This window comes from Mirounga angustirostris, unplaced genomic scaffold (genome assembly GCF_029215605.1).
Source record: "Mirounga angustirostris isolate CCGP_5_RB_7025 unplaced genomic scaffold, mMirAng1.0.hap1 SCAF_10, whole genome shotgun sequence".
NCBI lineage: Eukaryota > Metazoa > Chordata > Mammalia > Carnivora > Phocidae > Mirounga > Mirounga angustirostris.
The window spans coordinates 107,098,182-107,111,292 of NW_026991718.1; the positions used below are offsets into that span (position 1 = coordinate 107,098,182).

The 13,111-nt window shown below is 41.8% G+C and overlaps 1 protein-coding gene across 5 annotated transcripts in view; it reads left to right on the forward strand.

The window, feature by feature from the left end:
- TRMT6 (tRNA methyltransferase 6 non-catalytic subunit) overlaps window positions 1-13,111 on the forward strand; it is a 62,657-nt gene that overhangs the window by 31,458 nt on the left and 18,088 nt on the right. For 2 of the 5 annotated variants that reach the window (XR_010405781.1, XR_010405786.1), the window contains 2 exons: window positions 877-970; window positions 4,031-4,208. The gene's annotated coding sequence lies outside the window, so the exon portion shown is untranslated. Of the gene's footprint in view, window positions 1-876; window positions 971-4,030; window positions 4,209-13,111 lie in introns of those variants that run through there. The other 3 variants (XR_010405782.1, XR_010405783.1, XR_010405784.1) reach the window with 2 other exon arrangements.

Consider the following 13,111-nt stretch of genomic DNA (forward strand, 5'->3'; position numbering starts at 1 on the left):
AAAGAGCAGGGGAGTGATCTCATTCTTCTAGTACAGCATCAATTCTGTAATATCATGTACAAATAGGTGTTTAACAGCTGGCTAATGAGGATATTTTAAAAGAATAAATTTTAGGGGCGCCTGGGTGGCTCAGATGGTTAAACGTCTGCCTTCGGCTCAGGTCATGATCTCAGGGTCCTGGGATCGAGCCCCGCATCGGGCTCCCTGCTCGGCAGGGAGTCTGCCGCTCCCTCTCCCTCTGCTACTCTCTCTCTCTGTCAAGTAAATAAATAAAATCTTTAAAAACAGAAGAATAAATTTTAATTTATTCAAATTAAATTTCTTGAGACTCTGCTTGTTTTATTTTTTATTTTATTTTATTTTATTTTTTTGAGACTCTGCTTGTTTTAAACCAGTGATTCAAATGCCTTTGTCTTCTTAGGAGATGTTTCAGGTGCTTTTAATTTTCCAAAGCCATTTTTTTCTTTCAAAGTTGCTTTGATTCTTTCATCTTTCACTCTGACTTTGTTCTGTCTAAGCCCTTTCCATTGGAGAAGCTAAAGCATTTACATGTAGGCCCATCTCCACAGTTCTCCTGGCATTCCCTGGAGTAGACAATTGCTATTATAGCTGAAGAAGCTCAGTGCAGAAAATTCTTCTAGATCCCTGAGCAAGAGAAGAACTAGCTGGAGCAAGAGCAATACTCTCAGACATCAGAGATGAAAGCAACTCAAATGCAATTTATTTTTAACCAGCAACCTGACCTCTCCTCACAAAATATTTGCTCTCCAAGCCTTCTTAACTGCCTGCCTCTAATCAATTACAGATCATAGAGCTCAATCTTGAAATAAAACACCTATTCCATGTACTCACCTTACTGAATTTTCCTTTTTAAAGCATGGCCGGGGATCTACTTCAATTGTTTCAAGAAGCCCAAAGCTATCCAGCATGTTAAAATCATGTGTAAACTGTTTGAGAAGTGGTTAACAAGGTAAGAAGACCCCACGATCTTCCTGAAATTTAGTTCAAACAAGATCCAGATGGCCTGCCTTTGGCACCCAGGGTCCAGTATGCTGGGCCATTATTTTATCCCCCAAATGGCTATTATTTGGGAACATTCCCACTCTGGCACTTATTCTTTGCACCTGAATCTGTAAAATTCTGTGGAAAGAAATAACTGAGAGAATTACTCCTCTAATAAGCTAGAAGGTGCCTTTTTAAAATCTAGCTTTACTAAACCTTCTTTGTAATGCAGTTTCTTGCTAATAACTCCCCCCCCCCAAATGTAAAGTAGGTACTTTTATTAACTACTGACATTGCCTAACTATTAACAGTCATCAGATTTGGGCAGAGATAAATATTTTTCTTTTTTTTTAATTTTTAAAGGTTTTTAAAATTTATTTGTCAGAAAGAGAGCGCACAAGCACAAGCAGGGGAAGCAACAGGCAGAGGAGCAAGCGAGGAGCCCGATGTGGGACTCCATCCCAGGACTCTGGGGTCATGACCTGAGCAGAAGGCAGATGCTTAACCGACTGAGCCACCCAGGTGTTCCGAGATATATTTTCTTTATCACTCTAAACAATTTATAGCTCATGTTTGTTATTGCAGGACAGTCCTGTTTCTCTGAGACTCTTCAGGCCTGTTTTTGATGGAAAGGAGCTGAGGTCTCCTTATAAAAGTGCATTATGCATCTTGGTGAGACACCTAAGTTCGACTGTATTTCTTCCAATAGAATCTGTGACAGCAAAGTAATAATCAAAGACATGTTGATTCCCCTAAAGTAGCTTGACTTATTTTTGTATAAATTAAGATTCAGTAGGCACCAAAGAAAACCCAAAGATTATGATAAAAGTGAAGTAGTCAGATGGTAGAAAATCTTCAAATTATATTGTATGATAAACCTGAGAATAACTTCCAGAGTATTATATATCACAAGACTGTCAAACTAAGGTTTGATTCCAGAATAAAAATGCAGCTATAGTTTAAAAAGTTAAGCAACCTCATCTGAATGCAGAAACTATTTTACCCAGTATAATATGGATATCACAGAGCTACTTCACTCATATTAATTTTTTAGAGTGCCCAGTAGCTACTGTAGAAAGGTATGGATCTCCCTTCAGAAGCTCTTAAGGGTAGGAAATGAACCAGATGGTTTCCTGAGGTTTTCTTCAGCCCTGTGATTTTGCTAAATAGCAAACTTTGCTTGAAGGTTACCATGTTTCATTTCCAGGCATTTGTGGAAGGTGGGAATGGGAAATGACTGCTAACGGGCATAGGTGTTTCTTTCTGGGGTAATGGAAAACTTCTGACATTTGATAATGATTACAGAATCTGTGAATATACTAAATTATGCACTTTAAAAGTGTACATTTTATGATGTGTGAATTATAGCTTGATAATTTTTTAAAGAATATAATCTCTCAAAAAATAATGTCTCTAATTTAGCCAATATTAAAATATGAACCCTTCTTAAAATATTCTCTTGCATAAAGGAGCTATAAATATTTTACCACTATAGTAAAATAAGTCTCACAAATGACACTGTTTTGTAGTCTAAAGCACAATGTATAGCATAGCTATAGCATTTTAAGCAGTTTCTTTTTGAAAATATTTTTGACTGGAAAAGACTCTAAATATTCATTTAGTTTTCTTTAAATTAAGAACATTTATAGGCAATTTATAAGAGTGACAAGAACGTTAGAAAATTCTGGGAGCACCTGGGTGGCTCAGTCGTTAAGCGTCTGCCTTCGGCTCAGGTCATGATCCCACGGTCCTGGGATCAGGCCTGGCATTGGGCTCCCTGCTCAGTGGGAGGCCTGCTTCTCCCTCTCCCACTCCCTCTGCTTGTGTTCCCTCTCCCGCGGTGTATCTCTCTGTCAAATAAATAAATAACATCTTTAAAAAAAAAGTTAGAAAATTCTGAATGTGTGTAGCTTGCAATAAAATAAATTACCATTGGTTTTCTTTTTGTGTCTTTATATTTGGGATCCAGCAATTGCTGTCATTGGAAACTTCATATTCATGGTTGGCAATACCTCAATTCCAGTTAGGAATCTCAATCTCAGATAAGAACAATATCCTATGAGGTTATTAAAACAGTAACAGAAAACCTCCAGTTTAATCTGGTGGTAGCATATTTACTTCCCTGGTAAATGGTCTAGTGATTTTACTTCAACACACATACACACACACACGCACACGCACACGCACACACACTTTTCCAAATCTCCAGAGATCATTTCTTCAAGATTCATAGTAGTTTGAAAGATTAACCCTACAGTCTTCCACACATAAAGAGACACTGTCAAATATCTACTACTTAAAATTACATCCTCCCGAATTGACTAAAATGATGTTTTGGTTTTTTGTTTGTTTAGTTTTGTTTTTACTTCTTCAAGGATATCTTTGTGGTTGTTTTATAATTGTTATTTTCCTGGAGTACAAAAGTCAAAATATCTACTGCAGATTCCATTCATACTTAAAAATGGATGAATTTGGGTATGAAATTACCTCTCCCCAGAAATGGAACTATAAAATACAAAAAAAATTACGTTAAACTTGTACATACATATACATAAAGACACACATATAGAGGAACATGTTAAGAAAAAGATATGATATCTTATATACATATGAGACTTATTTTCATCTCATCATGTTTAAATAATAATGATAATAAAGGAAATTATGCAGGTGCCAACTAATATCATAGTACATGTACTCTGGTGTCTCCATAGTTCTCTGGCTTTAAAAAACCAAACAAATACTTAATTCCAGTTACATATTAAGATTTTAGCAGCATCTCTCTAGCCAGGTAGAGAGAGCTTGACATTTTAGAAGTGAGCACAAAGTGTGGGGTTTCCTTGGAGGCGCAGGCACGTTTTTCTCTATCTACAGGAAAACTCAGATATGAAAAGACTGAGACTCTTCCGGTTGGGCTAGGAAGCCCTCTGGCTTTTTCCAAGTCAGACGATGAAGCAGGGAGTTTCAGAAATTAAGAATCTCAAGCAAGAAGGAGAAACCTTCCACTCAACCCTTCCTCTTCCCCCAGTATCTACAAGCTGGTTCCCCAGCGGCCGGAAGACCGAGGCTGGCGCTGTCCACGGTGCTGAACAGCCGGCCGAGCCCACTCACCGGCCACCACCGCGGCTCCCAGGAGGCCGAGAAACACCGCCGGCTGCATGGCTCCGCTCGGCCGAATCTGCACGAAGAGGATGGCGGCTGGACCGGTGAGTGAGATGCGGGCAGAAGGCGAGATAAAGATGCTCCGGGAAAGCAGCTGTGTGTCCAGGTCCCCGCGGTGTGGTACGGTTGACGCAGGCCCCGCTCTTTTAAAGGGCAAGCCGGGCCGCAGGGCCAGGAGGGGTGGGAACCCAGGAGGCGGCGCCCCCTCGCTAAGCCCTGACGTCACGAGCTCCCCCACCCCCGCCCCGGGCCGCGGCGCAGGTAGGAGGAAATTTAAGCGAGTCCAGTCTCCTGGGTGCTTGGGGTCTGGAGCGGGGGTGGGCAGTAAGGCGCACGTAGGAATGAAGGGGTGAGGGAAGGTAGTGCAAATCTAACGCAAGGGGAGAGACGGAGGCCCCTCTTAGATTGCCCAGGCTTGTTCCTCATCTCACTCCACCCCACCTCCAAACCTGAAAACGTGTGTTTGAGACTGTGTATGGTGTGCTGTTTTGTTGAAAGTGTATCTAGGACTAAGGCTGGTTTGTGTCTTCACTACCTAGCCGAGAATAAGACTCCTGCTAACTAAAGAGGACTAAACGGTGGGGGGACATGGAAAAAGGAGTGATGGCTTTCAAAATAAAAGGTGCAGCTGGAGAATATGGAGCCTGGTGTTGCTTCAAATTTTTAGTCTTAAATCCGTCTACCTACCTACCTACGGACTATTCGTGATTTTCTCTCTTTCTTTCTCTGAACACAACATATACATGTGGTAAACAATTTTTAAGTCAGATGGTACAAAAGGGTTTACTATAAATGTCTGCCTTCTACTTCTATCTCCTCAAGTTCTCTAATTACCCTCTGCAGAGTCTATACTACTTAACCACTTTCTGTTGTTTAGGCTTAATTTATCTTGAAACATACATAGCTGCAGCTTCTTTTGAATGGCTGCTCTATTATTACATTGACTGTATTAACTAGAATTTATTTAACCAGTCCACTTTGTGATAGGCATTTATTTAGGTTATTACCCTTTGGCCTTTAATTACTCCTTTATAACAGAGCCCTAGTGTCAGGTAATGGAATAACCTGCTTATAGAATCTAGTAAATCCCATAAGCACTGTGCATCCTGTCTTGCTTTAAAATTGAAATAGGAAGGTATTTCGTTATGTGTGAAAGGAAGGTGAAAACATCTTCCAGGATATTTTTAACGTGAGTTCTCTCAGTCTAATGAGGAATCAGGAAAAAAAAAAAAGCATGCAAGTCCCTACACCAAAGAGAAACCATCCAGAATCTTCTCTGATAACATAGGCTTTGGGGAATAGAGTGAAACTTCATTTGGGGTCTTTTTTAGGAAAGGCAGATGTCTTCATGCACAGCTAAACGGAAGTTTCAGTGTCTTTTTCCTGAAAATCAATGAGGCTCAAATCCTTTAAGCATGCATTACATCTTTTTAAAGAGGCTGGGAATTATTTCACCAAGACCATGGCCACAGAATATTTAGAAGAATAGTCTTGAAAAGGATATCAGTGGGACAATTGGTAAAATTTGAACAAGATCTGTAGATTACATAATAAATATTGTATCCATGTTAATTTCCCGATCTTGAGAATTGTACTGTGATTATGTAAGAAAATATCTTTGTTTTTAGGAAATGCATGTTGAAGTAGCTAGAGATAAAAGGTGTCATATGTACAACTTACCCCCAAATGTTTTAGAAAAAAACAGAGATAGAGTTAGAGAGAGGAAAAGAGGGAATATTAAAGCAAACAGGGCAACATTTGGGAAACTGGGGTGAAAGGTATATGGGAATTTTTAATACTATTTTGGATTTTTCTGAAATCTGATATTATTTTAAAACAAACAGAAAAGAATGTTCTTGGCACAAGAGAGTCTGTATAAAACCTCTGGAAAGAAGTGGGTACAGACAAAGAAGATGTTAAGGGAAGACTGGCCCTTCCTTGGGTGCTGATCTGGGAGAAATTCCTTAGCTATTTTTGAAATTATATAAGGGTTCCAACTGCTGTTTAAAATACACTGATTGCCAATAGTACTTAGAAATTGGCACCTTCCAAGAGCATCTACATTCCAGTGTTTCAGCAATTTCCCTTTTGTCTTGCTCTCTTGTAAAGCACAGGGTTAAAAATGTTAATGTCATCTTGTGGCTTCTCAGACAGGACTTGGGCTGAGTTTATTACTCATCAAGAAAAGTCTTTTCATTATTGTGAATTGACCCACAGCCAGTTCCTATATTCAGACTGACCTTTCTTAGTTCTCATTATTTTACAAACTTTTTATTATTTTGCCTCTCATATTTAGATCTCCGTGTACCAGGGGAAAAAAAATAAAAGCTTTTGGAAGGAGCATTTCCAAGGAATTATTTCAAAGCAGGATGACAGAGGAAAACCAATATTTTCCTTAGGAACCAGAGCTTAGAATAAACCTGGCATGAGTTAAGGGTACAGTCACACTTTTTACCACATTGCCACTTCGTTGTCCTGAGAATTTTTTATGGAAGTGACCATCCTTTCTCGCCTACTGTGTAGTGTCACTGAAAAAAAAAAAAAAAAAACAACCCTAGAGTTCATATGTGCATAGGTATGTTTCTAGACTCTTCCAGAATACTGATCTATTCTGTCTCATTGGTCTATTTGTTTATCCTTGGAGCAGTACCACACTTTCTCTACACCACAGCTTTTTAATAAGTCTTGATATCTGGTGAAAAAGGTCTTCCCATCCTGTTTTTCTTCTGGAGGGCATTGGTTATTCTTGGCCTTTGCATTTTCATATAAATTTTAGAATCAGTTGCCAATTGCCATGTGACAAATCTGTTAGGATTTTGAGAAGAGTTGCATTAAATCTATGGATCCATTTGGGAGCAGCTGACATCTTTACAATATTGGGCAGACTTAGCTTTTTGATTACTGATAATGTTTTGGATGTAATCTTATCTCAAGTAGTATAAAATACTATTACCCTAGGAAAAGAAGAGAAGCCATAGGGAAGAGCATTTGTCAGGAATGCTCTCAAAGAAAAATTAAGGAGGAAAACAAATCTCCTTTAGGAAGCAGGGTCCAGAAAAAAGCATGGTTTTGTACATGGCTCCTGAAATAGATTATCCATGAGGGTCCAGCCAGGAAAATGAAACCACTATAAGGAATTTAATAAAGGAAATAATACACAGGGATTAGAAAACCTGAAAGAGCAAATAGGGGAACAAGAGGAAGCGCAGAGATTAGTAAATGCAGGCAGCTGCTACACCCCTAAGGGAATGGAAGGATAAAGAAATGTTGTGTCCCCACTGGAGCCCAGAAGCTTGAGCCACTTGGTAAGAGTGGGAAATTCTGCAGGCTAGGAAGGTGGAATTTGGGGCCATGGAGGAGGGGTTGTCTGGTAAGAGCCGGAAACACAGAAGAGAAGCAGCCACTGCTGCCAATGCAGCATTCTCTTCCCAAGGAGATAAAGGGGGAGAACTCTCTTGGCTTCTCTTTTTTTTTTTTTAAAGATTTTTTTATTTATTTGTCAGAGAGAGACACAGCGAGAGAGGGAACACAAGCAGGGGGAGTGGGAGAGGGAGAAGCAGCTTCCCGCCGAGCAGGGAGCCCGATGCGGGGCTCGATCCCAGGACTCTGGGATCATGACCTGAGCCGAAGGCAGACGCCCAACGACTGAGCCATGCAGGCGCCCCTTGGCTTCTCTTTTCTTTCAGTGCCTGTGCCTCTTATTGGCTGAGCATACCTGGGTATACTGACAGGGAAGACTGAGCAATATGATTTGCAAGGAACAGTACCTTCAATGATACAGAACAGAGCAAAGAACCAGAAAGCAAACAGACATACAAATGGCATATAGGTCAAACTAGCCCACCTAGCAATACAGGTACTGAATTGAGGTTTTCTCTCAAAACTCATTAATTAATTTCATTTGCATATATAAATGCTTACTACGTGTCAAGCACTGTGGTACATGCATATTTGCCTAAACAGATTACATGGTCAATCTCAACATCAATGGCGAAAGGAAATATACTCCATCTACTCTAGCAGAGTTCATCAGCCAGCCAGGAAGGGAAGGTGGGAGCGGCGTGGGGTAGACTACAGGTCTGCAGAGGAGGGTGAGAAAACAGGGCATGTCAGGAAAATGGCAATACCATGGAAACTGCTGCCCTGCAAAATCTACAGAATGCTGAGATTTCCCCCCAGATTCCCAGATCTCTCTGAGGTGTGTGTTCCACAGAGGCTCTGAGAGTTTCCCAGTGGGACTAAGCTTTAGTGATCCACAATGGAACGTTCCTGAGAGCAAGCTCTTTGGGGCTGCCTTTCCTTCCCTGTTTTACTTCTCCACTCCTTGTCTCTGTTTCTTACAATTATCTCCAAAATAAATTATTTCCAGTCAGATTTTTTGTCTCAGGGTCGGCTTCTGGAGGAAATTGAATGATGACACATATATTCACAAACCTATTACAGGCTGTTAAGTAGAAATTTTCATATGTCCAACTTTTGGCTGAAGCCTCAGAACCAGAGAACATGGGTTTTAAGTGCCCACACGTTCCAAAGAGAGGAGTCAGGCACATCTCTCCAAGACTCACTAACCCAGGCACAGTGAATTGGCACAGGGGCTGTCAGAACTAGAAATGTAAAGGGGACTAGTTGGAAAAAGAATCTATTTGATAGGGAGCCCTGCACTGTTTCATGATGGTGCTTCCTACCTCAGCCAAGTGAGAGACCCCTTGAGAACAGTTCACAAAAAGTGCGTTTGTTTGCAGGATGGGAGACTGACATCTCATTTCCTGGCTGGATGCTTGCTGAGCTGCAAACACCCAAAGACTTCCTATAATGCTGCTAGAGGAGAGTGGGAAGGAGACCATAGGGCAATTTTATTTGAGAGTTCAAGAGTTAAATGAAGATTGAGGCAGTGGGAAGTCAGCTGAAGCAGCTTGCAAACTGGGGAGAAGGACAGTGGCTGGAGCATCTGTGTATCTAGAGATCTGCCCTGGGCCAAGTGGACTGCATGGAGTGTTACTGGTCTTGAGTCACCAAAAAAAGGCCCCTGCTTGGAGGGGAAGAATGAAGGGGGGGAAATCAGAGGAGGAGATGAACCATGAGAGACGATGGACTCTGAAAAACAAACTGAGGGTTCTAGAGGGGAGAGGTGTGGGAGGATGGGTTAGCCCGGTGATGGGTATTAAAGAGGGCATGTTCTTCATGGAGCACTGGGTGTTATACACAAATAATAGATCATGGAACACTACATCAAAAACTAATGATGTAATGTATGGTGATTAACATAATAATAAAAAAAGAAAAATAATGCAAAGATTTATCAAAAAAAAAAAAAGCCCCTGCTTGATGGAGCAAAGGAACCCAGGGATGTACTGATGATGGTAGCTGAGGGATGTTGTGAAAGGTCAGACAGGGAGCATCACGTCTGTCAGGGATTGGTGGAGTGAGGAGGTTACCGTGGAGGACTCTAAAGAATCGAGAAAGGTCTCTTGTGAAAGGACCAGCAAGCATCTGGAGGTACCCTGGAGAACTACAGAGGACACTGGTGACCTCTGACCCCTTCTCAGTCTTCTTTGATCTTCCGCCTTGTTCCAAACCAGAAGGAGCTGGGTGGAGGGGGCGGGGAGAGGGAGCGGTTATGATAGGAAAGAAAGAAAAAGGAGAACAAAAGAACGAGCCACCTTTTCCTCTTTTCCATGATTGGTTCTGAGTCAGGCAGCAGCTGGGCGCCACAGGAGCTTTGAAGTGGGTGAAAAATAGAAGTCTGGACTGTTGTAACAGTCCAGAGTTAATGAAAAGCTGTTGTTCCTGCCTGAGAGTGTGTTCAAGGATCAGGAAAGGAGATTTGACAGAGCATGCTTGAAGGCAGTTGTGAAAGAAGGTTGAAGCTGTTTCCTGAGTGTACCTTCCAAGTTCAGCGTGTTCAAAATGATATACATGTAATATAAGATTGAAAAATGCTTCCACATTGTTTACAGATATGAGTGCCGTAGTATAAGAGGGAATGTTCCAACTGGACCAGAAACCATGAGGAATCCCCAAAAGATAGAAGCAGATGGGTTCAGAGTGAAGGAGAAAATTCACAGCCCCTAAGAGAGAACTAAGGCAAAAGATCAGATGAGTTTTGGAGTTCCTCCAAGACCAGAAGCAGGAGGGAATCTGTGGGTCACCGCTGAGGGGTGTGAATGGGTACCTGGTAGAAGCACTTGGGTTGTATGGCCCTCCCTTCCTCCAGCATTTGTGCCAAGCAGCTGGTAGCAGAGATGGTAGGACCTGCATCCTGTTCTGTTGGGTTCTTCCCTTCTCTTGTAGCAACTTCCCTACACCTCTGATTTCCTTGATGCCCACAGCCTCTTTGTCCTCTTCCCATTAAAAAGCCTTCTCTCTATGGCACTCTTCATAGGAATTTTTGAAATTTGGTCTCATTCCCAAATATGTATTTCAATTTGTGGTATTTCCAGCACCAAGCCAGAAATGGTGCTCAGAACCTTGAAGTCACACCAGCTTCAGGCCAGCATGGCTGTTACTGGACCAGTCCTGTGCAGGGTGTTCTCAGGTCTCCCTTTTGGGATGTCTGCTGAATTCCTCTGACCCTTCTCTCCGCACTCATCCTTAGGAGTCAGGAAATGTAAGTTGGTTCTGCCTCTGTGATTCTGAGAGAACTGGCAGACTTAATAAAATCCTCTTTGCTCTAGGAGGAGGCATTCTTCTGCTGATGCTGAATTTTTAATTATTTATGGTGACTATTAGAGCACATCAACTCCTAGGCAGGCCTCTTCTCTACAAAAATGTATTCTGTGGATGTGAACTCTGGGAAAACTCCATGTAGGCTAATTTCGGCTTTACACCTATGAATATTCTATTTCCCAATCATTCATAATGGTCCTTGAGGAGCCATTACTATTAAGTAAATATATATAGTCCCAAACCTCCCAGGATGTAATTGCCCATATTTTTGTTCTGGGTAACAAAGATATATATGTATGGTGGGCCGCTTCTCATAAGTTTTATTGAAGGATTGCTCTCCCTCTCCTCACTCTCCCCTAGCTGCCTTTTCTCTCTTTTGTACTCACTCACAAGGCTGAGAAAAGATCACCAAATAATATTATATTGCCATATAAACATGGTACTCCCTGAAACTATACAGTAACCAATGGATGAGCCACTCTCAACTCAATCTTTTTGTCTTTCAGAAGGCATATGATCCTATCAGGTATGAAAATAAACATTGGAACACTTACTGGATTTGGTCCTTTCCCCCTAAAAGTGTAGTGGAGGCAGACTTCATAGCTAACTTAGGAAGAGAGAAAGAACCTTTGCTGGAATATGACCCAAGGGACAAAGTGGTACCCTAGGTCCTGCAGACTAAAGGCAGAAGCTCAGGGTTCATTGGGACTCAATCTACTGGAACATAGGCCAGTTTCTTGTCCAGGGGAAGCAAAAGGGCATCCAGAAGACCTCACTGAATCTATATAGCCTAAGGAAATGTTGAAGATAGGTCAGAGCAGCACAGGAGTTGTCTCAAAGGAGATGGTTTAGTCACTGAAAAGTGAACCTGAATTCCTCAATTCCTGAATTCACCCAAGGACTCCATGAAATGGTTAGACAACATTCTTCAAAATCTAGAGCAATGGTTTGTTTGCATAGTAATTCAGTGTTTTATTATGCTACTCGGGACACTGTTTTGAAAGTGGGGATGTGGAGGGAAAAAAAAAAACAACCCAGGAAGAGTATATAAGAGGCAGAGTATCATACACACAAGTCCTACTCTGCTCTCTAGGTAAGCCCACACGGTGGTATTCTTGGATGCTGCTACTTCTTGATTTGGAGGAAAAGGGCACATAGGAGGTAATGCAAGCCTCAGAGCAGGCATCAAAATGCCAAGTCAGTCAACGGCCCCCAGTCCTCTCCTTCCCATACCCTTTTCCATTTCTCCTTGTCTCTCCAGATGAAAGAGAATCCAAAAGAACTTTGGGAGGTAAGGCACCATGCTCTGTCTTCTTGTCATTCTGCTCTAGAGTAAGCATCCAGATAGCTTCCATCACCTGCCTGTCTTTCCAGTATGATTAACATCCACCATACCAGATCTAAAAGTGAAGAGTGTAATTTGTATAAAATATGCTATTACAAAGTGCTAATGAATGCTGGAAGACTCCAAACCGGTATTACTCCTGGAACCATTTCAGAATAACTTGTCCCTAAAGATATCTGAGGGGAGGGAGTCCATGAGTGGAATTTCAGCACAGTCCAGTTTCCCCAGAAACGCACTTCAGTTACGAACCTTCTCAGGGTCTCTCAGTTCATACATTACCTGTGAGCCATGGCCCACTCAGTAGACCAACTGTGCTCTTGGTGCACATGAAAACAGTAACTCCCATGATAACATTCTTGGGATTGGGGACTGCTGCTGAAGTGGACATTTATGTGAACATTGCAGAGTGGGTGGTGCTTTGGAAGACCTTCCAGAACTTCCCAAGGGGGTGCAAGTCTTTTTTTTTTTTTTAATCTCTGTACCCTGACAGCATCTGGCCCAACCTTACCAGGGGTGAGGAGGTGTTGATCTTGAAATGCCTTTTGACTGCCTCTGTTGTTTTCTGTCCACAACTCACATACTTTACCTTGTGCTCAACCTTGAGCGTAACTCACATGTTTTACTCTGTGTCTGTGGGCTCAGCCTTACCTGAGTCCTTGGACCTCCCTTAGCCTCTGCTAAGAGAGATACACAGAGTTCAACATCAGGCCATATTTCTTATTGGTCAGGCCCAATCTGGAATCTGACTTCTTGTGACTGGTCTTGTTTCTGATTCATCGCTGATCTTCCTGAGCCACCTCTACTACAGCCCACGGTTATATGATGCGTGGTAAGAGTTTGGGACCTCATCCTATTAAAGGATGTCTCCATACTTTCAGGTGCTCAGCCACAAACCTTAGAGTCACCCTTAACTCCTCTATTCTCTCACATCCAATA